The sequence below is a fragment of the Canis lupus genome, chromosome 14 (assembly GCF_048164855.1).
Source record: "Canis lupus baileyi chromosome 14, mCanLup2.hap1, whole genome shotgun sequence".
Taxonomy (NCBI): domain Eukaryota; kingdom Metazoa; phylum Chordata; class Mammalia; order Carnivora; family Canidae; genus Canis; species Canis lupus.
In genome coordinates this window covers 6,225,065-6,252,949 of record NC_132851.1, presented here as the reverse complement: position 1 = coordinate 6,252,949, position 27,885 = coordinate 6,225,065, and the positions used below count along the sequence as shown (strand labels likewise).

Genomic DNA, 27,885 nt, shown 5'->3' with positions numbered 1-27,885 from the left:
CGATCACCACCACCCAGCTCTAGAAATCACATTATCTCACATTATCTTGTGCAGCCTCCAGAGAGCTGTGGGTGGCAAGGGTGCTAAATTGCCAGGCTGGATGTTATCATATAAAGAGAGGAACTATTTATAGGTAGAGTGTACTTGGAATGATTTTATGATGTATTCCAGTTATGAAATTTAAGACCCAAATTTCCTGGTAAAAAAAAAATCAATTCAATGTAATAAATATTGTGTTGGGCTCTGAGGATAGACACATGTCTATGAGATATGTCCACAAATAACTATAAGACAGTCTCTGAAAATCTCTGAAAAACTGTCTTACAAAATCATATGGAAGCATAAGAAAGGGTTACATCTCCTGGGGGAGTAGAATGGTTTCACCAAGTAAGTGCAATTTGAGATATGTCTTGAAGTATTCATTTAGCATTTACAGAGAGAGGTGGGAGATCAGGAAGACACACACCAAGTAGTGGGAAAAAGATGAGCAAAATAATGGGAGTGGAGTTAACGCTTGGCTCTGAGAGGGCAAACAACTACAGTGTGGCTGAAGAGTAGGGTACAGGGGAGGGAAAGAAACCAGCAGCAGCGGACTGCCCCAGCTATATGCCAGACATTTCCAAATTCTACCTTATTCAATCCTTTTAGCAATCCTTGAGATGGCACCTATTGTTCCTATTTCACCAAGTGCACAAAGGCTAAAACCATTCCCTCCATTGTACCAGGATGAGGATGGGGTGGAGAGGGAGGCAGAGGGCAGATGGAGGGAGGTCTGCCTTGCCATGTGACAAGTCCATGCTGGGTGCAACTGGCTGGCTCAGTCTGTAGAGTGTGTGACTTGGGGTTTGATCTTGGGGTTGTGAGTTTAAGCCCCTCGTTGGGGAGTGGAGACTAAAATAAAATCTTAAAAGACAAAAATCAAAACAAAACAAAAACCAAGTCCACACTTGATTCTGAGGACACTAGGCAGGAAGACATGCAAGAATTCTGAGCAAGGAACAGTATGATCAGATCTGAATTATGGAAAAATAATGCTGATGGTAATATGAGGATTAAGTAGAGTATTTTTTTCTCTCCCTCATTCATTTCATTAAAAATATATACTGAAGGGCTGCGCTTGGGTGGCTCAGTCAGTTAAGCATCTGACTCTTGGTTTTGGCACAGGCCATGATCTCAGGATTGTGAGATCAAGCGCTGTGTCAGGTTCTCTGCTCAGCACAGAGTCTGCTTGAGATTCTTTCTCTCCCTCTCCCTCTGCCCTCCACTTGAATGTTTTCTCTTTCTCTGTCCCTCTCTCTCTAAAATATGTAAATAAATCTTTAAAAAATATCTATGTATACATAGATAACTTACTATGGGCCAAGACCTTGAACCAGGCCTTAGGAAAAAATGTTATATATGCCAGTCCCGAATCTCATGAAGTTTATACAGTCTCTCTTTGTGTGTGTGTAGATGATACACAGCTTCATATATACTTTTCTGTATTTTATAATATATATATATACACATGTACATATATACAAGAGTAAACTTTTACATTTTAATTTTTTTTTTAAAGATTTTGTTTACTTATTCATGAGAGACACACAGAGAGAGAGAGGCAGACACATAGGCAGAGGGAGAAGCAGGCTCCATGCAGGTCCCATGACCCCTGGATCATGCCCCGGGCCGAAGGCAGCACTAAACTGCTGAGCCACCTGGGGATCCCTACATTTTAATTCCTTTAGCTCACAAAAATAACATTGTTTTAAATATTATCTATATACTCTAGATATTAATCCCTTATCAGATATATAATTTGCAAATATTTTCTCTCATTCTGTGAGCTGCCATTTTATTCTGTAAACAGTATCTTTTGATGCACCAAAGTATTTAATTTTCATAAAGTCTAATTAGTCTATTTTTTTTGCCTGTGCTTTGGTATTATATTCAAGAAATCACTTTGAAATTCAATGTCATGAAGATATTCCCCCCCCTTTTTTTTTTTGGCAAGACTTTTATAGTTTTAGGTCTTAGGGATCCCTGGGTGGCGCAGCGGTTTGGCGCCTGCCTTTGGCCCAGGGCGCGATCCTGGAGACCCAGGATCGAATCCCACATCAGGCTCCCGGTGCATGGAGCCTGCTTCTCCCTCTGCCTGTGTCTCTGCCTCTCTCTCTCTCTCTCTGTGACTATCATAAATAAATAAAAATTAAAAAAAAATTTATAGTTTTAGGTCTTATATTCAGGTCTTTGATCCATTGAGTTAATTTTTGTCTACGATGTAAAGGGTCCAACTCCATCTTTTCCTTGTGGATATACATTTTCCCAGCACCATTTGTTGAAAAGACTGTCTTTTCCTCATTGAGTGGTCTTGGCACTCTTTTAAAAATCATTTGAAAATCGTATATTTGAGGATTTATTTCTGAGCTATTTCCTTTCATTGATCTATATGTCTAGACTATGGCAGTACCATACTGTTTTGATTATGGTGGCTTTGTAGTAAGTTGTGAAATCAGGAAGTGTAAGTTCTCCAAATTTATTCTTTTTCAAGGTTATTTTGACTATTTGGGGTCCCTGGAGATTCCAGATGAATTTTAGGAATTCTATTTTCTATTCCTGCAAAAAAATAAAAATTGAGATTTTGATAACTACACTTGAATCTGTAAATTACTTTGTATTTATTTATTTATTTATTTATTTATTTATTTACTTTGTATTTATATAGCATTTTGAATACATGAAATGCCACTGAATTATATACTTTAAAATGGTTAATTTTATGTTATGTGAATTTCAGGTCCATTAAAAAAAAAAAAGATTGGGCAATTATACCTGAAGAGCAGGTATGGGGGTGGCATGAGGTAGCCAGAAGGGCAAGGAGGAATGGTGGGGTTGAAGAACTCTAATAATGCAGAATACTTTAGGGTAGGTGAAGATCTCTGGAGTTGAGCAGCAAAAATACTGGGAGGCTAAGGGGCTCCAAAGGTATCTACAAAGACGTTTTCTTTGCAAGGAGGTTCAAGACTGCAGTTTCAGAAGGATACATTCTAGGCTGGGAATGGTGGTCATTACTGGAGTGCCGGGGAGATAGACTACAGGGGAATTTTACTATTACAATATCTTTTTAAAGAAAAATAATAATGAAAATTGTCTTAAAGCTGTAATATATCGAAAGATGAATAGATAAAGAAGCTGTGGTCTACGTATACAATGGAATATTACTCAGCCATTAGAAACGACAAATACCCACCATTTGCTTTGACTTGGATGGAAATGGAGGGTATTATGCTGAGTGAAATAAGTCAATCGGAGAAGGACAAACATATGGTCTCATTCATTTGGGGAATATAAAAAATAGTGAAAGGGAATAAAGGGGAAAGGAGAAAAAATGAGTGGGAAATATCAGAAAGGGATACAGAACATGAGAGACTCCTAACTCTGGGAAACGAACTAGGGGTGGTAGAAAGGGAGGTGGGCGGGGCGGGGGTGACTGGGTGACAGGCACTGAGGGGGGCACTTGATGGGATGAGCACTGGATGTTATTCTATATGTTGGCAAATTGAACACCAATTAAAAATAAATTTATTTTTAAAAAGCTGTAATATAGGAGCTTTAGAAAAAAGAAAATAATGAATTAGGTGCTTTTTCTCTTTAATTATTGTGGGAATGGCAGGAAGGTGTTATGTGATACAGGCATATATAGGGAATGGGCACACCAGCTGGCTTCATCTTTTACTTATTTTCAGAGTAATAGTCTGGCCATAATACTGAGCTGGGAAAAGGCCAATTCTCCTTCCCAACCCTGAATATATGAGGTTTGGTAGAGCAAATATCCCACAATTCAAAACTGAGGCAAAGGAAGCTTATTCTTTTAAGATAACCAGGTTTCAGTTAAGGCAAGCAGTGGGAGATAGTTTAGGGATGTGGAAAGACTTGGTCACCATGAAATGGTGGTCCAAAGGAAGCAGCAGAGGGATATGAGAAAGAAAGGAGCAGCAGGGGAATGAGTGTAGGAAGGCACAAGGCAGTCTGGGGTCCAGTGTACAGGATAGATGGATGACTGGGGGCATTTACATTTAGGCACCTATGTAGTATGCAAATAGGGTGGTTCAGTGAGGAATAGCAGCTGTAAGAGACCAGAGACCTGTGACATCAAGTTTAGTAACAGTGGAACAGGCTTCCTGGGATCTGAACAAGATGTTGGACTTGAGCTGGGGCACTGGATAGTAGGATCTGGATAGACAACAAAAAAATGGTACAACCTCACACCAGTGAGAATGGTGAACATTAACAAGACAGGAAACCACAAATGTTGGAGAGGATGTGGAGAAAGGGAAACCCTCTTGCACTGTTGGTGGGAATGTGAACTGGTGCAGCCACTCTGGAAAACTGTGTGGAGGTTCCTCAAAGAGTTAAAAATAGATCTGCCCTATGACCAATGGCACTGCTGGGGATTTACCCCAAAGATACAGATGCAGTGAAACGCCGGGACACCTGCACCCCGATGTTTCTAGCAGCAATGTCCACAATAGCCAAACTGTGGAGGGAGCCTCGGTGTCCATCGAAAGATGAATGGGTAAAGAAGATGTGGTCTATGTATACAATGGAATATTACTCAGCCATTAGAAACGACAAATACCCACCATTTGCTTTGACTTGGATGGAAATGGAGGGTATTATGCTGAGTGAAATAAGTCAATTGGAAAAGGACAAACATATGGTCTCATTCATTTGGGGAATATAAAAATTATGAAAGGGAATAAAGGGAAAGGAGAGAAAATGAGTGAAAATATCAGTGAGGGTGACAAAACATGAGAGACACCTAACTGGGAAATGAACAAGGGGTAGTGGAAAGGGAGGTGGGCGGGGGTTTGGGGTGACTGGGTGATGGGCACTGAGGGGGGCACTTGGTGGGATGAGCACTGGGTGTTATGCTAAATGTTGGCAAATTGAACTCCAATAAAAAAAATTTTAAAGAAGAAACAGTACAAAGTCACAGAAGGAGACAGAAGCATGGGTATTTGAGGGCTCTTGAGCAAACCAGACTAAAGCTGAAAGCTTAGGTTGGGATGAGAAGGCTATCTCCCAAGGGTGGGGCTGGGTTCTGGAGAGATTTATAAGCCAGCAGAAGTGTCAAGACATGATTTTTAAGAAACAGAGGTTCATTATAGATTTTTGCCAGTGGAGGGACTGATGAACATGGCATTTAAGGAAGATTAGTGTGAGAAATATCCATGAATTGAATAGGGAGGGGCTGGAAAAATTGGACTTGTTACAGGTTTTTCTATCTAAACATGATATGGTATAGGATTAGACTAGGAAGGAGAAGATAATTTCAAAATAAAAAGCAGCACTTGTTTTATACACGGATGAAGTGATGACAAGAAAGGATTAAAATTTTTCAAAACTTTGAGAAAAAAGGAATAGGATCAGTTTATGCAGAAGGAGTAGACAGTGACAAATTTAGTTTGGGACCCAGATTTGTTCGAATCTCATAGCTAAGTAAGACTTTACATCTGGCTATGTGGAATAACGATCACATTTTACAGGTGATGAAATCTTGAGTTTGAGAGGACTCAGGACATCCTAGAAAAAATGTCCTAGGGCCTCCTGACTAGCAGTTGGTGTAGCTAGCATGCGACTCTTGATCTGAAGTTGTGAGTTCCAACCCCACATTGGGTATAGAGATGACCTAAATAAATAAAACTTAAAAAAAAAAATGTCCTAGAAGCAGTTGGCCATTTATAGCTACACTTTAGTGAAAGAACAAAGCTAGTGATACCAATTTTGAGTCATATGAATAGTCTTGTCAGACAATTCTGTAAAAATGGATGAATTATCCGAGACAGGAAATATAGTGAGGAAAGAAGACAGAAATTTAGCAGAGAATTGAATCAAGAGATAGAAAAGAGACGGGAATTTGAGCTTTGCTGTTGGATAGCTCTAGGAACTTGACAATTTATTGACTTCTCTAGGTCTTAGGTTGCAGTCTTACGAAGGTTTGAGGGGTAGTGGGGAAGGCTCTGCTTCCAAGCTCACTCTGTGGCCTCTGGTCTCTGCTGGCTGTTGGCTAGAGTCATCAGTATGTTAGTATGTGGGTCTCTCCATAAGGACACTTACCACATGGCAGCTGGCTTCTTTCTGGGTGAGTGAGAGAAAGAAAGTGCTTAAGATAAAGCCCCAGTCTTCTTATAACCTAATCTCAGAAGTAGCATTTCCCTTTTGCCAGATTCTGTTCATTAGAAAAAGTTGATAAGTACAGCCCACATTTGAGGGGAAAGGATTATACAAGGGTAGGAGCAAGAGAAGGCAGGATTACTGGGGACCACTTTAGTATGTAACACTTATATTCATAGATGCTCATACTCATTTCCTTACTTTTGTAGCTGGTTCACCTAAATTGGGCAAGTCAATAAATGTTGCATCCACTAAGCTGGACACAGACATGGGGCACAAAGAAGGCAAAAACCAATTTTACTCAGAGAGACAAGTTATAGGAATTTCCAGAGAGGAAAGTTATACTTGCACGGATTCTTAATTAAAGAATAAACCAGTAGTTTATCAGGAGACAAGATGGTCAAGTTAAAAGCTTAATGATTAGGGGTACCTTGGTGGCTCAGTTGATTAAGCATCCAATTCTTGATTTTAGCTCAGGTCCTGATCTCAGGGTCCTGGGAATTGAACCCCACATCAGGCTCCCTGTTTCTCTCTTTCTCCTTCTGCCCCTCCCCTCATTCTCTCTCTCTCTCTCTCTCAAGTAATAATATTTTTTAAAAAAGCTTTCGGACTGTGGAGTTCTTTTATTTTTTAAGATTTATTTATTTGAGGGGGAGAGGTCACATGCAAGCATGGCAAGGGGCAGACACACACACACACACACACACACACAGAATCTCAAGCAGACTACCTGCTGGGCCTGGGAGCTGACTTGGGGCTGGATCCCACAACTCTGAGATCACAACCTAAGCCCAAGTCAAGAGTCGGATGCTCAACTGACTGAGCCACTAGGTGCCCTTGGACTATGGAGTTCTTATGTATTGATTCTAAAGCTGGAAATATGGTAAGCATGAAGAAAATATTTCATAATTTGAAAAATCTCCAAACTTATTAAAATGTGAAATAATGATTCATGGAATTTTATCATGATTTCAAATATATCTTTAGAAATAATAGTTTAACTTAGTTTACCAGATCTTATAGCCATTTTAATAAATTAGCACTAAGTTTCAACTGTTTTCTAATAATATTTTTAAGTACACTAACTAAAAACTTGCATTAAATTGTTCAGAAATTTAAGATAATTTCAATGTACTTAGGAAAAACATAAAGTCTGTTTTCCTATTTCAAGGCTATCACTCTATTACAATAAAGCTGATGTTTTAGTTTTTTCATTTTTTATTAATTTTGTGAGCTTCATATACCTCCATACTTGACCCACCTTCTAGCACCTTCTTGCTTTCTTCACCTACAGATTTAGTATTCTGGATGCTGGTTTGAGAGTGTGGCTGAACTTGAAATAAGCTACTTTGGTAATTTCCCAAAGTGGCACAAATAACAGAACATTAAGTGGGTTTTCCAAGGGCTTCTCTCCTCAGAAATCGGAGTGCCACTGTAGAATAATAGGTTGTCTTATGTTTTTCCTTGCAAGTCTGCATTAATCTCTGAAGTTGTCTGATCGCCCAGGCTTTGGCCCAATCTGATCTGTCTCCCCCAGATCCAAGCAACCAGAGGGCAGATGAAGCATTGATGGGAAGCCCTAAACAATGCCAGCTCATCGTTTTGGAAGAATACTGATTTTGCTTTTTTGACCATTGTTCTCTAACAACTAAAAGGTTTAGTTCATCATTTTACTGTGGTGTTAGCACGTAAACGTTGGATCCCAATGCTTGAAAGTCATGTAACTCTGCTGCCAGTGGATACGGTGCCTGGCAAGCTGGAGGCATGCCACAACACACACCCTCTGCATTAAATCATCTCCCACTCGAGGGTTGCTGCTGGCAGTTGGAAATTTGATTTAGGAGTCAATATGCTGTTAAGAACCATTGTTTTTGCATACAAAGAACAATGACCAGCTTTTTTTTTTTTTTTTTTTTAAGCATTCTTGATATTGTACTATTACAGTGTCCCTCATTTTCTATTTATTCACTTTCTTTGAATAGCAACACTCTTTTCTTGGTAACGAGGTACACAAATAACATGAAACAGTGACTACAACTTAAAATTTATTTTAAAAGGACTATTATTCCTCTTAAATTGGACACAGGCATTTTCTTTTCTTTTTTTTCTTCTATTGTAGGCTATTGATTTCCCTGGGAAGAGGAGGAATCAATAAAATGGCCAATCACAGATAAAAATCATCCTAATTTCAATATATGCAAGGTAGGAATTATAAATAAAACTTTCTTATATGTTAATATACAATCATCATATTTAAAGTTAAAACAATATCAAATTGTTTTTTAAAAAAATAGTATATAATGAATAGCAACGAATAGTGTGGGTAAGGAAGGAAAGTGTCTAAGAGGTCCCTCTGGTCCAACATCCTCCCAGGGCAGAAATCTCCTCTGTACCTCTGAACAAACCCAGTGGCAAGATAGCTTTCTCCTCTGTAAGACATCCCATGGCATTATCCCTTATTGTATTTTTGGGAAGTAACTAGAGGTCTATGTGTAAGGCACCACCATGCTGAGTGTTCTGTGAGATTTTTAAAAAGAAAATAATCACAGTCATTGCCCTAAAGAAGCTTAATAATATCTTGTTCAGAAAGTTCAGACAATAGTAATGTAAGACAAGGAAGTAAAAGGGCCATAGAAAGACACAAACCAAACCATATACAAACTCAAGGGGTGGGATAAAATAGCACATCTAGCCAAGGGAACCCACTGGTCCTAGCTCTCCCATCTGGACTGACACCAGTTTCTCTCATCCATCTACAGAGCTTGACATATTCTACAGACGTGTTCAAAGAAGCAATCAGGCTGAGGGGCTTGGCTGGATCTTGGGCATTAGACATCTTTGGATATGAATCCAGACCTTCTCTTTTCAGCTGTGTGATCTTGAGCAAGCTGCTGAACCTCACTGTAGTTCTCTTTTCTCCTTTGTACAATGGGCATAGTAAAACCTATCTGAGAGGCATATTGAAAGATTACTTAATACAAAGGGCTTTAGCATAGTGCCTGGCACTTGGTGTGTAAAAAATGGTAGCTTTTGTTTGTACTTTTTTTCATTTTCCCTCTGTCTTTGCCCGCCAATCTCTAATACTCTTATCATTCCTAATAATATGTTGTTTTCTAGACTCACCTTTATGGCTATCTTACTCCAAGCTGGGTGGTTTCCACTCTCCTGTACAATGCACTACCTAGAACTTTACAACAAAACTTTGTTTCCAAGTTGTTTACAAACTCCCAAACAGAAGAGCTACAGTTGGGGCTTAGTAAACTAAATTGCTACCTCCTTTCTGACCTATACTTTTATTCATGCAGCCCCAAATTATTGCATTCAGATTTTTGGTTTTTAGCAATTTCATGCCTTTGTTCATTCATGGCAAGCTTGTGGGTGACTACCTTCTCTTGGTGCTACTTAGATAGAGAACAATCAGGCCTCTCTTGTCTTATACTTGTGCAACTGATTTTTCTAACTAAATGATATCTTTTCTTTTTAGCTTGTGTAGGCCTGGATTCTTGGTTGTAAGTGATAAAAAGCTAAGCTATTAACTTACACTAGGAAGATGAATTTCTCTGTTTGGTATAACTGAAGAGCAAGAAAAAAGGGGACAACCAGAATGCTAAGTCTCCCTTCTTCATATGTGACTTGGCTTCATTTTCTCACATAGATTTCCTCTGGGACCATGGATACTGGTAACTCCTGGCTCATATAGTCATAACTTGAGCCACAGAAGAAATGATTCCATTGTCCAGTCCTCCTTCAACTAACCAAGCAAAGAATGGTCTGAATCCAACATGCACCAATGACTGGTAAGCTGTCCCTACCCCCAAGATAGGATGAGAAGCGATTAATTCTTGGACTAGTTCCTGTGGCTTGGGAGGCCAGGGTGAAGAAGATGGCAGTTACCAGAAGAACTCAAGGTATGGCAGAGGAGAAGTACTTCCAGAGGAATAAGGAATACGTTTTTTAAAAGAAATGGAGGTGGCTTAGCATTAAGTGACTTACTCAAGTAGAGCCAAGACTAAATGAAAGTTTTTAGAATGTCATAGATGATAGAATGGCACAAAAAGATTAATTATTTTTGTGAAAGCAAGTCATTTATATTTCTTCTTTCTATTTTGGTAAAGAACTAATCTTTTATTTTATTTATTTATTTATTTGCATGGACTTTTCTCCTGGTTAAAGTTACATAAAGCAATAGATAAAGCAAATTTAAATTGACATAAATGTTTATAAGTTACATGTTACAATTTGCAAAACTTTAAATGACAAAGTAATTTAAAAATTCTTGTTAAATACAATGTAGCCCAGAGTTACTCTCATTAGCAATCACATAGGTACTCATGTGATAGCACTTTGGCTAAGTTATTTATTAGAGAAAATAAAGCAAACCATAATTCAAACTGGACAAGCATAGATTTCAGAGCTCCTATTTTTTATGTCCATAACCAAAAGTTTAGGGATATCTGCCCAGGAGCTGTTTTGAAACAGAGAGACACAAGCCTATCTTACTCTATATTACCTAACCAATAAAACATTTGTTATCAGACAATGTGTGGCAGCAAAGCGACAATGAAATTAACTTTCCAAGGATTTCCTCACTTCCAAGGATTAGATGAAGACATAAGACAGCAAACTCATGGATCATGTCGATTGATTATTCTAGTCATGTATGTTGTATTTAATTTGTAAAACTGGATAATTTCTTTGGCTGCTTACACAGGTTTCTGAAGCAGTCCTCTTAAATTAACAGGAATAACTTGTTACATTTCTTATTTGTAATAAAAGACGTCAGTGTATTGCTTATGACCCACTTATCACAGAAAAACCATCCAAGTCACTTGAGAGAAGTAAAATGCTGACCCATATGTAATGACATACACAGCCACTAAAATGAAAATAGAAAAAAACCTGCTTTTCCCTTACACAAGAGTCTGAATCTGGGCTCCATCACTCTTTGCTTGCCAGGCTTACCCTTCAACAGGTTAAATGATCCTGTGGACAAAGATGGGTGATGGACATGAACAACTTCAAGTCAGTGCTGGGATGCAGGGGCACAGAACTCTACTGACCTGGTACCTAAATTTTGTGAGGAAAAAAATTAAACATGACAATAAAAAAAATCTCTTTTCAAATCATATCATTTTTCATCGGAGGTGTAAATCAGCCTAGGTAAAGCTCTAAACAACAGATATTTAGCAAATAAAGGACTGCACCTTATACCTACTCCATTCAAGGAGAGAATGGTATATAATCTGAAACCCTACTCTACAAAGTAATTTGGAAACACTTTTACCCATTTTCACTAGCCCAATAGCACCAGATTCTTAAGAAGCAAGTTAGCTTTTTTCTTTTTAAGATTTTATTTATTTATTCATGAGAGGCACATGGAGAGAGAGAGGCAGAGACACAGGCAGAGGGAGAAGCAGGCTCCATACAGGGAGCCCGAGGTGCGACTCGATCCCGGGTCTGCAGGATCAGGCCCTGGGCTGAAGGCAGTACTAAACTGCTGAGCCACCGGGGCTGCCCACAAGTTAGCTTTTTACAAGACTATGAGTGTACCAAAATATGTGGTAGACAACTGAAATATCATGGTTTTTTTTTTGTTTTAAGATTTTATTTATTTATTCATGAGAGATACAGAGAAGGAGAGAGAAGCAGAGGCACAGGCAGAGGGAGAAGCAGGCTCCATGCAGGGAGCCCGACATGGGACTCGATCCCAGGACTCCAGGATCATGCCCTGGGCCAAAGGCAGTCACTAAACCACTGAGCCACCCAGGGATCCCCAAATATCATGTTTTAAAATGTGAATGTTTGGGCAACCCTCTTGGGTCCCTTCCCTCTTTGGAAGCTTTATACTATCTATCACTCTAATATCGCTCAATAAGCTTTGCTTCACTGCCCACCACTCTTTGGTCTACCTCTTCATTCTCTGAAGTGGTGTGACCAAGAATCACGGGCACTGAAGGAGGAGCAAATCCTGTAACATTTTATGGGAGGTCGTCTGGGATCTCAACCATTAAGGACAGCTAACTAGCCAGTCTGGGAAGGCCCATATACAGTGATTTTTGAAGCCTGGATCTACCATTCCAGAGTCAAACCCTGGTCCCCAATAGGGCCTAACAATAAGGAACCAGAAACACTTCTGTGAATCCAGAGAGGACCTTGAACTAGTGGAAGCAACAAGAAGACACATGTAAGTCTTCTTAAACGTAATGTTTAACTGATTTATGCTAGGCTATGCTCCATCTTGCATTGTGCTCTGGGACTTGCCTCCTAAATGCCTTAACCCACTTTATATTTTCCAGAATAAAGGTCATCAAAATCCAAATGGTGGAGTCTCACATGGAGGTCAAACCAGACTTCTACAGGGGATCCCTTGACAGGCTAGAACTAGAGGGATCCTGACTGCTGCCCCATCCAATACCCTGACACACCCACTCCTATGCCAGCAGGAAGTAGCTATGATCAGATGTGAACCTTTTCCCTTAACAGCAGTTAGGGTTACAGTTAGTGGGGAATGATGGAGGATAGTTGGAAGAAAGGCAGGCAGGGACAACCCCCCCCCCCCCCCCATGCCAGGAGGAAATAATCCTTAAAAGGATTTACACCACCCTGGAAGGAGACCTCTACCCTTTCCCCTTTCCCACGTGATAGATAACAAAAATCTGATTGGATGACAGGTGCAGGGAGGGTTAATTAGATTAAAACAGCCCTTCAGCAAGTCCATAAAAACCCTAGACTTAGAAACTCCAATGACAACCCTCTTGGGCCCTTCCCTCTTTGCAAGCTTTGAGCTATCACTTTACTATCACTCAATAAACTTTGCTATGTTGCTTATCAAAAAGAAAAAAAAAGAATGTGAATGTTTGGGGCATCTGGGTGGCTCAATTGGAAGAACATGGGCCTCTTGATCTTGAGGTCGTGAGTTCAAGCCTCACGTTGGGTGTAGAGATTAGTTAAATAAAACTTTTTTAAAAATGTGAATGTTTTAATTATTCAAAACCTATATATTTTGACTGTGAAAACTTGAACTGTGGAAATATTATTTATACATCATAGATTAATTAAATTATTATGTACTTTTTTTTACTATATATCAGTTTGAAAATGTTATTTTTACAAAGTATTCTTTAAAATGCTTGAATTTCAGAGTATTACCATTACCTATGAAACTTAACATTAAAACTTTAAAAATCCCCAGAAAACACCCAAAACAAAAACTATATATTTTAGTTTTCTATATAATGAGTACTCAAAGAATGCACTTTAGCAATAAAAATGCTTATTAAGCTCTCTTTAAAGATTCCCATTAAACTGGTATTTTTACTCTTGATTATAATTGGGCTCTACATTTGTCATATTTATATATGTGATAACAAGATATTTTTATTATAGGCTGTTTTTAGGTGTACCTATTGTTTTTGAGTGACTTGTTTTTATCATCAATCTAATTCATTCCAACTTTTATAACTATTGGCACAAAAGCAAGTAAGTTTGAATCAATGGACCAGGATGACCTAAGTGTGAATGGTACTGTATCACTTTATCTTAGAGCTTTCTGTTTAATAATAATAGTTTCCCTGGCACTACCTGTGTTTTTATATATGAGTAACCTAACTTGGCAAAAAAACCAAAACCTCAAACCCCAAACACAATTAAATATGCTGTTCTCATTAGGGAAGCTATCGTTCTGTTAAAGTTATATACTATGTTGGCTAGTCCACTGCAGTACAATTTTTAAGGTTCTATTGTTTTCCTCAACTACAATAAATACAATAGTGCTAGCTGCATTATTCTTTAATTTTGAATACACAAACACTAATCATGAGGGCGTGTCATTTGAATAATAGATTGTTGAATTGCTTCATAGTATAAATGATGTTGAATTAGGCTCAGGTCCAGTACCTTCCACTTGATTTTTTTTTTTTTTATTTTTATTTATGATAGTCACAGAGAGAGAGAGAGAGAGAGGCAGAGACACAGGCAGAGGGAGAAGCAGGCTCCATGCACCGGGAGCCCGACATGGGATTCGATCCCGGGTCTCCAGGATCACGCTCTGGGCCAAAGGCAGGCGCTAAACCGCTGCGCCACCCAGGGATCCCAGTACCTTCCACTTGAAAGAGTGGTCAACATCCAATGACTTCACCTCAGCTACTCCTCACTCAAATTTAACTTCTGTGCCTCCCACTCCACTGAAATTACTCAGTTAAAAGTCACAGATAACTTCTTTTCAGGCCCTTATCATTCTTGATGGATCATTACAATAGCTTTCCAAGTGTTCTCTCTGCTTGTAGCCCTCCTTCTTCCTATCTTCACAGTCGTCTTTTTCTGAAATTCAAACCACTCCCATGATTGAAACTTTTTAGGGATAAAAATCCAAACTTAACAGGAGATCAGAGTTTACCCATGATTTGTCACTTGCCAGAATCAGAACCCTCTTCCCATCCTGGTTGAGTGATAAGACATCTTAATCACTTTTTCTATCTTGGAACACCATCCTTCTTACATGGCTTGACATTGTACTATGGTGATTCTCCTTCCACTTCTCTGGCTGGTCCTCTTGGTTTTCTCTGCCAGCCTCTCTTCTCTCTGGCATTTCTCAGGTTCCTGTACTTACATCCCTTTTCCTGTAGACCTCAACATTTTCTTAATCATCATGTCTATAAGAAAGGCTCCCAAATTCATAGCCCAAAGGGCTCCAGATCTCCCTATTTCCAGGGGCCTTTGGACCATCTTTACATGGATATTACAATAACAACTTCAACTATGCTCAAAGCAGTCTCATATTCTTTCCTCCAAACTGGGTTCTTCTATTTCTACCTATGTTCATAATTCCAGAATCCTCCCTGTTAATTAGCTTAATATACCCAAATCATTTGACACCTTCTTATCTCTCTTGACATTCAAAGATTACCTTCTAGCTTTCTATGCCTTTTCTCTCCCATCCATTCGGATCCCCTTAGCATTCTTAACTTTTTAAAGAGTCCCCACACTGTGTCTTCCAAACTTTCTACCTATTTTTAATCCCACTGATACCAGAATAATCTTTTGAAAACATCTGAGTATATCGTGTTCCTGCTTAAATGGTTCCAGAATAAAGTCCAAGCTCTGATCATTTCTCGATCTCACTGTAACCTACCTTTTCTATCTCATTAGCAACCAGGCCCCTACACTGGAGCCAGAAAGCCCACTCACAATTCTCTAAACTGGCTCATTTCTGTGCCTTCTCTCACTTGTTTCCTTACCTAGAATATCTGCTCTCAAAATCACTTTTTCCCAATGTTTGGAACATCTGCTCTCAAAATTTATCACTACCTTTCCGTAGCAGCCTTTCTCTCAGCTGCAATGATTTCCTCTCTCCACTAGGTTCCACATTGCATATCACTTCTCTGTAAAAAAATTTATTTTGTGTAGTTGTCTTATTTCTCCTGCTAGATTGTAAGCAAGATTTCAAGTAGTGTATTCATCTCTAGCCACCTCCTTCCACCAGGGGGTTTAGTAAAGTGCTGTGTTTCTAAATGTTCTGAATCAAAAAGAATTTTTAAGGAATGAAAGAAAAGTCAAGATATAGCAGAGTGAAATATAGAAAAACAAAATTAGGGAGCATCCACAGCTCCCAATTTTTACCTAATACTTTCCTCCAAAAGCCTACATTTCAGCTTTTCTATCTTTCCATCTAGGAAGGCTATTACTCTTCTTTTCTAATTTATGATTTATTAATCAGACACAGTGCTGCTCACAAAGTAAATTGAAGGTGGGGAAAAACGAACGAAGAAAAAGGTCAGGGTCTTAATCTCATAGATTTTAACTTAGGAGGGATGTATAAATATACATTTCATTTATGTCATTGACTCTTGATTCACAAGGAGTTAGCATGAGAGGACTCAAAAGTTTCTGATCACTAATATGAAGACATTTTTAAAAGATGAGAATAAATTAAAAGCTATGTAGGTCATATTAGGTTCCCCAGTTTAAAAAGTTTGTTATGAAGTGGAGGATTAAAGTATCGTGCGTTTGTAACATCAGTAATCCTCTCACCAACACTGACCCTTCATTAACAAGGGCTGGGTGTAATTGCACCAACCCTTTAAATAATGACATAGAGGCCACACTCCTTTAAAAAAAAAAAAAATCCTACTGCACCATGTTGTAACATACGCGCACTGGGGACATTTTCACGCGGTCAGGAGGCTCTCGGTAACCTCACCAGCGCTGGGCCCATCCATCCCGGCCATTTAGGAACTGGCTTCCACGGAGGAGTGCGCTAACTCACCCTGGGAGGGCAGTCCCCGGGCACAGCCGGTGGAACCCTCCCAAAGCGTCGCGCTCTCGAGGGGCGGAGCTCCGGCGAAGGCCCTGCAGGCCTCCCTTAGAGCCTCCCCAGGCGGTGCACGCGAGCCGCTGCCCCCGGCTCAGCACGACTCTGGAAGTCGTGGCCGCCGGGGCGCCGAGCCCAACTCCCACCGCGCCGGGGCCAGCCGCAGGCGGGAGCGTGGGCGCCCGGGGCTTGCAGGCGCGGGCGACGCTGCGCCCCGGCCCCGGCCCCGGCCCCGGCCCCGGCGCGTCCCTTTCCCCTCGCCCGCCCCCGTCCGAGCGCACGGGGCTCCGCCGGGTGAGGAGCGACGGCCCTCGGGAGGGCGGGAAGCCACAGGCGTTGGGCACCTGCACGCAGGGTAGCCCGCACCGCCCCCTTTCGCCCCCCACCCCGCTGCCCGCGCCTCACGCCTTTCTCTTCCGCTCCCTCCCCTCGACCCGGGCCGCAGCCCTGCTCCGCCCCGCTCGCGCGGCAGCCCGGCCGGCTGTGACGTCATCAGGCCCCGCCCCCTTACCATAAATACTGGCGTCTCCGGCGCCGCCTTCCCACACTCTCTGGCTTTTCGCTCGGCTGCGGTGTTTCCTTTTTTTTCCCACCTCTGCCTCTTTTCATCCTTTCTCGGTCTTCGGCTCTGCAGCGTGACGAGGCCGAATCCTCTCCCCACCCAGCCCTCGCCATTCTTCTTCTACCCGCGTTGTTGTTCTATTTCTCCCTTCGGCCGCCGCCGCCACTGCTGCACAGCTGGTGTCGGTGCCGCGCTTTTCCCCCCACGTCGTCCCCGCAGCCTATGGCCCAGGCCGCCTTGGGTATTTCTGCTCAAGGTAACCACATCCCTCTTTAAAAATTCCGCCGAAAAAGAGAAGACGCTTTACCCGACTCTTTGGGCCGTTATCTCACGTGAGTACCGACCCGAGGGGCGCGGGGGCGCGGGGCCAGCCTCGGGGAGCTGCCGGGTGCCTGCCGGCTGGGCCCCTCCGCCCGACCGGCGGCCCGCAGTGCCCCGCGGCCGGCTGCCGCGAACATGGCGGACGGCGGTGTGTGTGGCGGCGGTCGGTGCCGGCGCGGCGGGCTGGGGTGGCGGGCGCGCTTCGGGGCCCTCCGGCGGCCGCCGGGCGCTCGGCGGAGCGGGAGCCGCCGCCGCCGCCGCCGCCGCCGCCGCCGCCGCCGCCGCCGCCGCCGCGGTGAAGGTGAGGGGGCGTGTGCGTGTGGGGGCGCTCGTGGGGGTCTCCGCCGGGGGTCGGCGCAGTCTCCCGGCGGCGTGCGGCCCCCACCCCTCTCCCGTGGTGCATTGCTGTTTCCGGGGAGGGGGGCCGGGCCGCAGCCTTGAGGGGCCTTGCTCCCGCAGCCCCCGCCCGGAGCCCCGTCGCCTCCGGTAACCCCGCGGGCGGCGCGAAGGGTTGCAACGGCTGGGGCCCTATGAATGGAGCGGGGCGGGCCCGGCGGCGGCCTCCTGTGACAGCTGCCGAAGGAGGACTGGTTCTTGGGGTGCGGGGAGTGCGGCCCCCCTCTGGTGGAGGAAAGTTGACGCCACTCGAGGCCCGGAGGCAGGGAAGCCCCGGTGTCAGGTAGCGAGGGAGAGGCCTTTGGCCCCTTCTGGAAGCCTCGGGGCTGCTACTCCGCCCCCTGCGGCGCTCCTGATTGGGCCAAGTCGCCTTCACTCACCCCAGTCACCTCCTGGAGCCTGAGGATTAGTCACCATGGCTTCGTTTTCCCGTCCGCGCCACGATTCCTGGGCAGTGAGAGGGAGAACGGTAGGCTTGGGTGGCTTATCAAGTGCTATTTTGACTGCCAACAGGAATGATGGTGACGTGTTTTAACTCTTGCCCAAAATATTTGAGCGTGTATGTGTCTTGGGCTAAACTGCTGGGTCAGAAACCTGAAGTCGGGGACACAGTTTATAGCCCTATGATGTTCAGATTTAACTGGATTTTGTGGTGGCATCTTGGGTCTTTTAAGATGTTTTCTATCCCGTAGTTTTTCGACCTTTAGCCCCCAGCTTGGGTGGGAACCTGACGACTCTTAAAAGGAGAGAAGTGCTGTGTGGGGGGAAGAATCGATGGGACGAACCTGGCAGAAATATGGCTAATGATTGTCAGGCAAGGCCCTGATCTTTATTATTATTTTTTTACAAATGTGAGAATGCAGATCATGGTCATGAAGACAAAGAAGCCCTGAGGAGTTTACATTTAGTAGGAAAGATTGGCTCCTAATTAAATGAGTTACAGTAGGTGCAGTGATCACGTAATCGGTGCCTCCTCTCTTGTCAGATTTATTTAACTTACACATTTTCAAACATAGAAGGCAAAAGAATTGTACCCTCTCCTAGATTCATTTAGCAACATTTTGCTTTATTTGCCATCCTGCTATCCATCAATCCATCTCATTTTTCCGTGTATTTCATTCAAAGTTGGAGACACCAGAACACTTTACCAATCTTCAGTTCATAAGTATGTGCTGTAGTTTAATACTGTTTATTCTTAAAAAGAAAAACCTTTGGATACAATGCGCAGATCTTTAATCTATCATTTTGTAGGTTCTAACAAAAAATAAGAGTAGTGTAATCCAAATCTATCAAGATGTAGAGCATTGCCAGAAACTTCTCTTTTACCCCTTCAAATGCTATCCCCCCCGCCCTACTCTTCCCGAGGCAGCCAGGATTCTGATTTTTTTTTTTTAAACCATAGATCTGTCTATTCTAAAACTTGCATGTAAATGGAATTATATTGTTAGCATTATTTTATGTAAAAGGCTTTAATTCAGCACATTTTTTGATACTTAACCCTGATACGTAGATCAGTAGGTTGTTACTTTTATTCCTCAGTGGTAGTCCATTATGTGAATACTTTGCCTAATTTTATAAAATAAATTATTCTGAAATTTTGGATTTACAGAAAAGTTGCAAAGGTAGTACGGAGGTGCATACTTCTCATTCAGTTCTTATTATTAGCATTTTACTGTGGTACATTTGTCAAAACTAAGAAACTGACTTTGATGCATTACTGTGAACTAAACTGCAGACTTTACTTGAATTTCATCAGTTTTTAATGTCCTTTTTCTGTTCCAGGATAATCCAAGGTACCACATTACATTTAGTTGTCATGCTTTCCCCAATTCTTTCTGACAGTTTCTTAACCTTGTTTGTCATGTCCTTGACAGCCTAGAGAAGTAGTATTGGCCTGATATCCAGTAGAAGGTCCTTCAATTTGGCTGTCTGATTTTTTTTTTCTCATAATTAGACTTTAGTTTGGGGTTTGGGGAAAGAATGCCACGTAGCAACTTCTTAAAAAGTCATTGGTAAAGACAATATTTGTTATTCAGGGAAATGCTGATAATTTGAGGATACTAGGCTAAAATAATGTTTTTTTGTGTGTGTGTGGTAGAGACCTACTGCTTTCAGTCAAGACTAGTTCTTCCCATGCTTATTCACATAGATGTAACGAGACATTCTCTTCAGTTAAAGAACTTGATTGCAACTGATTACACATACCATTCTAAATAAGAATAATTATCTTTTCCTATACCTCTTTTTCTACACATTTTCATTTAACTTCCTTACGGTTTATTTTGACTGTACAAATATCCTGTATGTAACTGGCCCTCTTAGCCTATGTGCCTTTCATATTTTACTAAAATGTGCCTTTCATATTTTAGGGCCTTCATTTCCTATTAGTATCTTTTTGTTAGATGGAAATGTTTTAGAGATCATGCTGAAGAACATTTTTGAATGTCCGAAGTTTAATATCTTTAACATTTTACGCCACTGCTCTTGGGTTACATTAAGCAAAATAGCTGTGTGGATACCTGGTAGGGGTGAGATGAGTCTTTTCACCCAGAGTAATTATCCTAAGACAGGATAATTGAGAATAAACTCTGTCTTCAGCATGAGTCAGCTTTTAATTTATTTTAAAAATTATCTTGGTGTGGGAAGAATCAAAATCTTTGTTTTGGAGTATATTATTTGAAATTTAATAGTAAGATTATAATCACAGTTATATGTCTGTATGGGTTCTTGACTCATCCAAGAGTGTGAGCATATTCTCCTAGTAGGTTGAAGAACCACAAGGATGCGTCTATCCTGGTGGTGAGAGATGCTTTATTTTTTTTAAATTTTTATTTTTTTGAGATGCTTTACATATGTCTGGGGTACATTTGAAATTTTTCTGATTCTTAACTCTATACTTTCTAGTTTAATCCTTTTTCTGGCTTCCTTATCACCTTTTCTAGGAAGTCCTGTCAGGTTATATTAGTTTAAAGTGCAACCACCTAATTATGATTAGAAGTATAGATGTAGCAGTTTTGTTTGAAGGTGAGAAATCCATCCAAGCAAACCATAATCAGTAATAACCATGGCTCAAATTTAGCGTTTTGTAACATGCTAAGCATTCATAGTTCACATTCATAGTTCACTTCACATTCATAGTTCTAGTGATTGTAGACGAAAGTCTAGATAGGTTAAGGTATGTGGAGGAGAGATACAACCCTTAAATACTTGCCTGCTGTGTAAGGCAATTATCAAGCATTATTTCACATAAGTGGCATATCAGCTAAGATCTTTTTGGTATGTAGTAAGATTCTACATTTTAAGTAAAGAGGACTTGAAATTTGGAGAGTAAAAGAAATGTTCTGGGTAGTTCCAGATTACAGATCATGCCAGAACATTATACATCAGGTTGATGAGGGTACTTGGAAGTTTTTCAATTTTAGGGCACTGAGAAATTTGGGTTTTAGAAGATGAATAAAAGTGAAAATGAAATTAGATGAAGGCTGGAAACTGTTAGGTAGATAAAGTGACTTGGAAAGATGATCATGACATCAAGCTCTGAATTTTGTACTTATAGCAGCTTGGAAATTTTTACTACAGAAAAAAAGTACTTGGTATTATGGTAAACCTTTTGAAAACATCGTTTGTATAATGTGACTGATGAAACACTCTTTTAAAACTAAAACTTATTCCCACAGTTAATCTTTAAGTCAATTTAATCTGCTCGAAGAACAAGCTAATTTTCTTAATTTAGGACTATTTACTACTATTTTCATTCCTTTCTTTAGGGCGAACTTTCTGACCAAGTATACAACTACCCAGAGGGCCTAGGAGAAGTGCTGTATAGAGAGCAGTTCGACTTCAACGCTGAGCCACCTTGGGAACCTAGCTGATGATAGGGGGGTTCCATCTCCTAACTTGTCCATGTAAGTATTTTCATGTCTATGCTGGGGCTCTTGTAAAATTGAAGTAAAGGAGAGTTCTTTGTTGCTCAGTTTTTTTCAAAACTTGAAACTGTACTTATCTCTTATCTCTTAAAGTGAAGTGACTTTTATAGTGCTTTTTATAGTTCTAACATAAAGGTTTGACAGTTATGGGTATACTGATTCAGCTTTGTATGCATTGTTTACCAATGATTGGATCACTTAATTTATTTTGGGTACATAACAAGTATTACTATACTTAGGTACATACTACAAGCCAAGCTTTAGGAAGTCTTAACTAGCCCAGGTTTTATTTTTTTATTATTTTTTAAGATTTTATTTATTTATTCATGGTAGACACAGAGAGAGAGAGAGAGAGAGAGTACCAGAGGCACAGGCAGAGGGAGAAGCAGGCTCCATGCGAGGAGCCTGATGTAGGACTCGATCCTGGGACTCCAGGATCAGGCCCTGGGCCAAAGGCAGGCACTAAACCGCTGAGCCACCCAGGGATCCCCTAGCCCAGGTTTTAATATAAGTTGGAAAGATTTTGTATTTTGTTTGTTTTTAACTTAAGGTGTAGGCATTTAAATATTGCAAAAGATTCTGTTTTTCATTCCACTAACTGAAACTGTACCCCACAATATGGGATATAAGAGATGAATCTTCTTGTTTTTCTAGTTTGAGCGTCTTGCCTGGTATAATGGATTACTAGAGTTGATAATTGTTTCATAAAATGGGTTTATATAGTACTCAGCTGGTGGAGAAAAATTGGTTGCTTTTAGAGGACTTACTGAGAGATGATATATGTATGTCTTCCAGCATGCCACTTTCTTGGATGAATTTCATACCTAAAACTGCAACATACAATTCAACAGTAAACTGTTCTTTGAATTTGTGCTGCTAGATTTACATAGTTTATTATTATTATTTTTTAAATTTATTATACGTTTCTTGCTATTGAAACTTGGGTTTTGAGGTTTGGATGTTTCTAAGTGTCCAGAGACTTGGAGGAGATAACAATTGAAATTTTCAGAAAAGTTTAGAGTATCGATATAGTGTTAAATATAGTCTGATGTTGTTAAATAGATTCTATCAAAAAAAAAAATGTTTGCTCTATCTAATTAAAGTATGTTAAAGCAGACCTTTCAACACATTTGCAAGGCTAAAGAGAGGGGAGGAAAACGGTTTAAATAATAGGATTTCTTGCAAGTTCTACTGACTTAGAAACCTGACTAGCAGATTTCTCATACTGGTTTTCTCCTAGCTGTGTGAGTTTGAGCATACTGCTTATTTTTAAAATCATAGCTAAAACTAGAACAGTTCCTTTAGCCCTAAGCTGATAACAATGATTCTCATTTTTGAGTGTATTAAGCACCACTTATTAATGTAGTGTGGTTTTGGGGATTAGCATCATCTGTAATAGAAATGTAGAATCTTAGCCCCACCCAAACCTGACTCAAGCTGCACTTTAACCAGGTGGCTTGTATGCATAGTAGAGTAGCACTGTTGCTGCCATCTCAGTACCAAGTCTGGGATTTCTTAATTTTTGTTAGTAATCAGTTCTATTTCCAATATATCTAATATTCTCCCCTCATTGACTTGGAGATTTAACTTTTCTGGGGTGGGGTCTAGTTGACATCACAGTCACAAATAGATTCTGAAATGGAAATTCAAGAACAGGCTTCATGATTTAAGGAAGATCATATTAAAAGATGGACTTTTTTTTAGTTGAATAATATTTCTAGTGGTGTTTCCTCTTAAACTTGTATCAGTGAACTGATAGCTTAATAAATGAGTCTGGCAAATCTGGGAAAGTAGTTTTTATTTAATATACTGTAGTACTGGGAAAGTCCATAGTTTACTCCTCTTTCAGGAGTGGATGAGCACAGATAGAATATATTAAAGATACTTATTACTCTGCAAGGTTCTGGCAACCGAAGTAACTGACTTATTATGTCTAGATATGATGTATATTATGTTGAACAAAACAATAGCACTTGGAACTTTGCTATAAAGCTACAGGCCCAGAGTCCCTTATGCATAGAATTCTGAAGTCCAAGAATTACTTAAGATTTTTATAGCTTTCTTGAAGCAACCTAAACTGATTTGGAAACAAAACCTTGAGATGTTGCTATTTTTATCTTATCCCATTAAGTGCCAATATTTTTAAATTTTGTTGCAGAAATATTGTGATTACGGGGTGCTGGCCTCCTAGAGAATGCTGTATAATATGAAGTATATGTACTATAGTACCATTCTAAAATCTGAGAAATTTTGAATTTGGAAAAGATCTCTGACTCCAAAGGTTCTTGGCTAGAATTAGTAAAAATGGCAAGAGAAAGTTCTGCTTTCCAGAAATGTCCTTAGATATCAATAGGAGTTTGTTATGGTGGACATTAAAATCCTGTGGAGCAACAATACTGTTTTGGAAAACCAGAAGTCATTAAAAGGGCTTTAACACACTGGCCTTTGTGGAAAATACTTGGTATGTAGCATTGCAGAGCATATAGTTCTGTGCAAATGGTCTAAGCTCTAAGATTTCCCTTCAGAGTTAGGTTTTTAAGTCAGGTAACCATCTGAATCTTGAGATAGTTTATTAAATATTTGGAAACTTGGGTGGTTGCTTACATAATAGTTTTTCTTTGGAATATGTGTATGATGCAATAGGTGAGCACTATAAAGATATTTGACAAATGTTTCAACACTAGTAGTTTCTAAGATTAATGAAGATCCTCTCATTGTGGCAAAGCTTTTGAAAGTCTTTTAAAGGGTTCCTTAGGGCTTTATGCTGGTATGTTTTTTTCCATTGGGCTAGGTTCTCAAATTATTTTAGCTGTCACTCTTGTTTTATAATTAATAAAATTAGCCTAATGGAAAAATTTTTAAATAGGCCTTTCCAGAAAACTAAATTCTCTTCTAACCAACTACTTTTATTAACAGATCTGGTGATGGAGTCCTATTGAATTAATCATTATCATACTTTTAAATAAGTTGTATCTAAATCTAGAAATAGGCTTCAATTAATAGAATGGTTTAAATGGACTCTTAATATTTGTCTAAAATATTTTCTGTGGTTGTCATTAGTTGACTATGTTCAGGTAGGAACTTAGTAAGAATCATCAGCATTTTAAATATTCATGTTGTCTCCTGATTGGTAATATTTACATATGCCTTAATAGGACCTGCCCTAAACTGAAATGAATTATTTTAACTAGGAGATAATGTTCTGTATGAATTTACTAGTATTGTTTTCTCATGTTTTGCTGTTGTCAATAGTAAAATCAGATTTTTGATTTACCATGGAGAAAAGAAATTTTAGTTTGGATAATTTATAGATTCTGTGATGCAAGCAAATTCAGGAGAATATTCATTAATGGTTGGTGGTGTTCTTTGACAAGAAAGCTAAAACTGCTATCCTTGAAAAACACTGTTTTTAAAGTACATGTATCCCCTGGTATACATGAAATAGTATTTGATGACTCTTCACTGCTCATGTAAATTAGTAGAAAAGTATTCTGTACAAGCACAATGTGAAAATACCTTAATAGATAAAACAGTGTTTGGGGAACATGCCTTTTTTTCTTTGGGTAAATTCAGAGTCTTTGCTGGGAGGGCCAAAAAGATTGGAAAGCATTGTAGACCAATTTTTAAAGGGAATAAAATGGTTCTTACATTTATTATAAAAAACAGTGATCCAGGGGGGTTAATAGTGACTACCAATTTTTGTGTTCCATTACACTCCTTTGTGTGGTCTTACTTCAGACTCCTCCCACCCCTTCCCCAAAATTTTGAGACACTTAAGTTAGGAGTGAATAAGGTATTTGTACCTTGTAAAATATGAAATCTAGATAAACAGAAGGCTGTTCTAGGCGGGCCAGTGTTCAGAGAAGCCTATGTGAGGTGCTCTCACATTGATAAGGCTTAGGAAACCGATATTTTTTTTGTCCTTCACCTCCATTCCAGGACCATCCTTGCACAGTTAAGCAATTTGTCACAAGCTAACTGAAGCAGAGATTTAGCCATCCTTTCTCTATTCCAGTGAATAATGTGAAGAACGTTATGGCACAATTAGAAAATACTTCTTCAGCATAAAAGGATTAGAGTGATAGTGTTCAGCCTGCCTGGGCCATACTCAGCCACCCTGAGGTCTCAAATGCCTTATAACTAACTGATTGCCAGAAGTACCCAAGATAATAAATTATTTTCAAATGATCCTTTCTGAACTTTTTGCCTTTTCTTCATTATCTTATATAAGCACACATTTTAAATCTCTCTTCTGAACTTGCTATGGTTTGTTACTTTTTGTGCTCCTATAGTCTAGCTTTGTAAACTTGTGAATTGATCTTTGTTACCTTGAACAAAGTTACTTGGATGCACACATCACAAATTAAAATTTTAATTGAAATTTTAATTTGTGATGTGTGTGGACTTGATCCTTAGAAGTTTAAAATTTCTTACTAGGGCAGCCCCAGTGGCGCAGCGGTTTAGCGCCGCCTGCAGCCCGGGGTGTGATCCTGGAGACCTGGGATCGAGTCCCACGTTGGGCTCCCTGCATGGAGCCTACTTCTCCCTCTGCCTGTGTCTCTGCCTATCTCTCTCCCTCTGTGTCTCTCGTGAATTAAAAAAAAAAAAAAAATTCTTATGAAAATAGCATCCTCTGGCACTGCTGTGTTCAGTAAAGTAGCCACTAGCCAGCCGGCTATTTATATTTTAAAAGTTAAAATGCAATAGAATTTAAAATTCAATTCTTAGTTGTGTGAGCCACATTGTGAGTGCTGGCAAGCTATATATGGCTAATGGCTATTGTTTTGAGCAGTGACAAAATTTCAGTTACCACCGGAAGTTCTATTGGACAGCATTGCTCTAAGGTATTGTTAATTGTGAACATGAGTAGTATTAGCTGTTACAATCTTAAGCCACCAGTTAATAGGAATCCTAAGAATTACACGTATCTTCTTAATATTTTTTTTTCTTCTTAATATTTAATAAAAAACTTCCTTAATTTGTAGGGCTTTTCAGTTTTATATTTTAGTGTTTTTTTTGTTTGTTTTTTGTTTTGTTTTTCAATTTTAGTTAATTCTTTACCATACTCCTATGGTATGATTCTGTACTATGATTTTATGTGCTTATAGAGACAGTGTTAGATTTATGTTGAATATAGGACTTTTCATCTATTGCTTGCTTTTTGCTGCAAGAATCCTCTGATGCCCAGTTTATAAAGAGTTCCTAAATAAGCATAGTATCTTTTTATCTAGGTTCAACATGGTCAACCATGTTCTATTTGGCATGACCAAAGTAGGAAGGGGAGTATCTTAGTATGTTCAACATGGACACTGTAATAAAAACAATTCCCCCCAAATCCTCAAAATGAGGTATTTGCTATCCTAAACTCATAAGGAGCTTCCACAAGTTAAAAAAAAAAAAAAATGAGCAGAGGAGGACCATTTTTCACTAAAAACCTAGCTGTTCTCCCAGTACGTAGCCATAGATCAGTGCTACTTAAACCGCCAGTCAGCAGACAAGGCTCTTGTTCCCCCAATGTCATGGACTGCTTGGTTCTTACGAATCAGCTAGTTTGCAGGCCTTAGTCTGAATAGCCCTGCCCTTAGGTACATAAATAACAGAGGTTATGTCATAAATAATATAAGTAATATGGGAAGTAACCATAGATCCAGTTCAGACAAGTGTGTATCTACACAAAATACTACACAGCCATGAAAATTAATGGACTCCGGTCATGTCTATAGGTGAATGGAGCCTATAATGTTGAGCAAAAGATGTTAGTCACGGTAGAAAAATGACAAGGATGCTATTTATAGTTCAAAACTAGTAAAGCCAAAGTTTTAGGGGCATAGGGAACAATAAAATTAAACAAGGAAGTGATTAAAAAAGCATGAACATGCTTATTCTAGGGGAGATGTGACCACTGCCACCTGGGAAAGATGTATAGGGTTTCATGAGTATTCTATTTCTTAACCTTGTACTTGCTGCAGTCATTGTATTGTATGTGTGTTTTATATATTAATAATCTTTCTTTTTGGAGAGGTGACAGTGAGATCTGCCCTAAGGAATCAAAATAGTAATTAAGTGCATTTCTTTGAAGACTTTATTCCCTATACTACATTAAGAAAGCTTAGAAAGCTTGAAATTAATATGGTTATATATTTCCCATTCATACTTAATTATTTTACTTGTGTGAGGTACATACACTTCCTTCAGAAAAAATTCAGCCTTCACAT

General features: G+C 39.8%; 1 protein-coding gene and 1 long non-coding RNA gene across 23 annotated transcripts in view; one reads left to right on the top strand and one right to left on the bottom strand.

Moving 5' to 3' along the window:
* The window catches only part of LOC140603657 (uncharacterized), a 72,102-nt gene extending 53,882 nt beyond the window's left edge, over positions 1-18,220 (bottom strand). For 4 of the 16 annotated variants that reach the window (XR_012006604.1, XR_012006610.1, XR_012006605.1 and 1 more), the window contains exon 1: positions 16,977-17,471. This is a non-coding gene — a long non-coding RNA (uncharacterized lncRNA). Of the gene's footprint in view, positions 1-16,305; positions 16,661-16,976; positions 17,473-18,124 lie in introns of those variants that run through there. The other 12 variants (XR_012006603.1, XR_012006611.1, XR_012006614.1 and 9 more) reach the window with 8 other exon arrangements.
* AZIN1 (antizyme inhibitor 1) overlaps positions 16,990-27,885 on the top strand; it is a 32,051-nt gene continuing 21,155 nt past the window's right edge. For 4 of the 7 annotated variants that reach the window (XM_072774104.1, XM_072774105.1, XM_072774107.1 and 1 more), the window contains exons 1-2: positions 16,991-17,359; positions 21,512-21,649. The gene's annotated coding sequence lies outside the window, so the exon portion shown is untranslated. Of the gene's footprint in view, positions 17,360-21,511; positions 21,650-27,885 lie in introns of all 7 variants that reach the window. The other 3 variants (XM_072774109.1, XM_072774111.1, XM_072774110.1) reach the window with 1 other exon arrangement.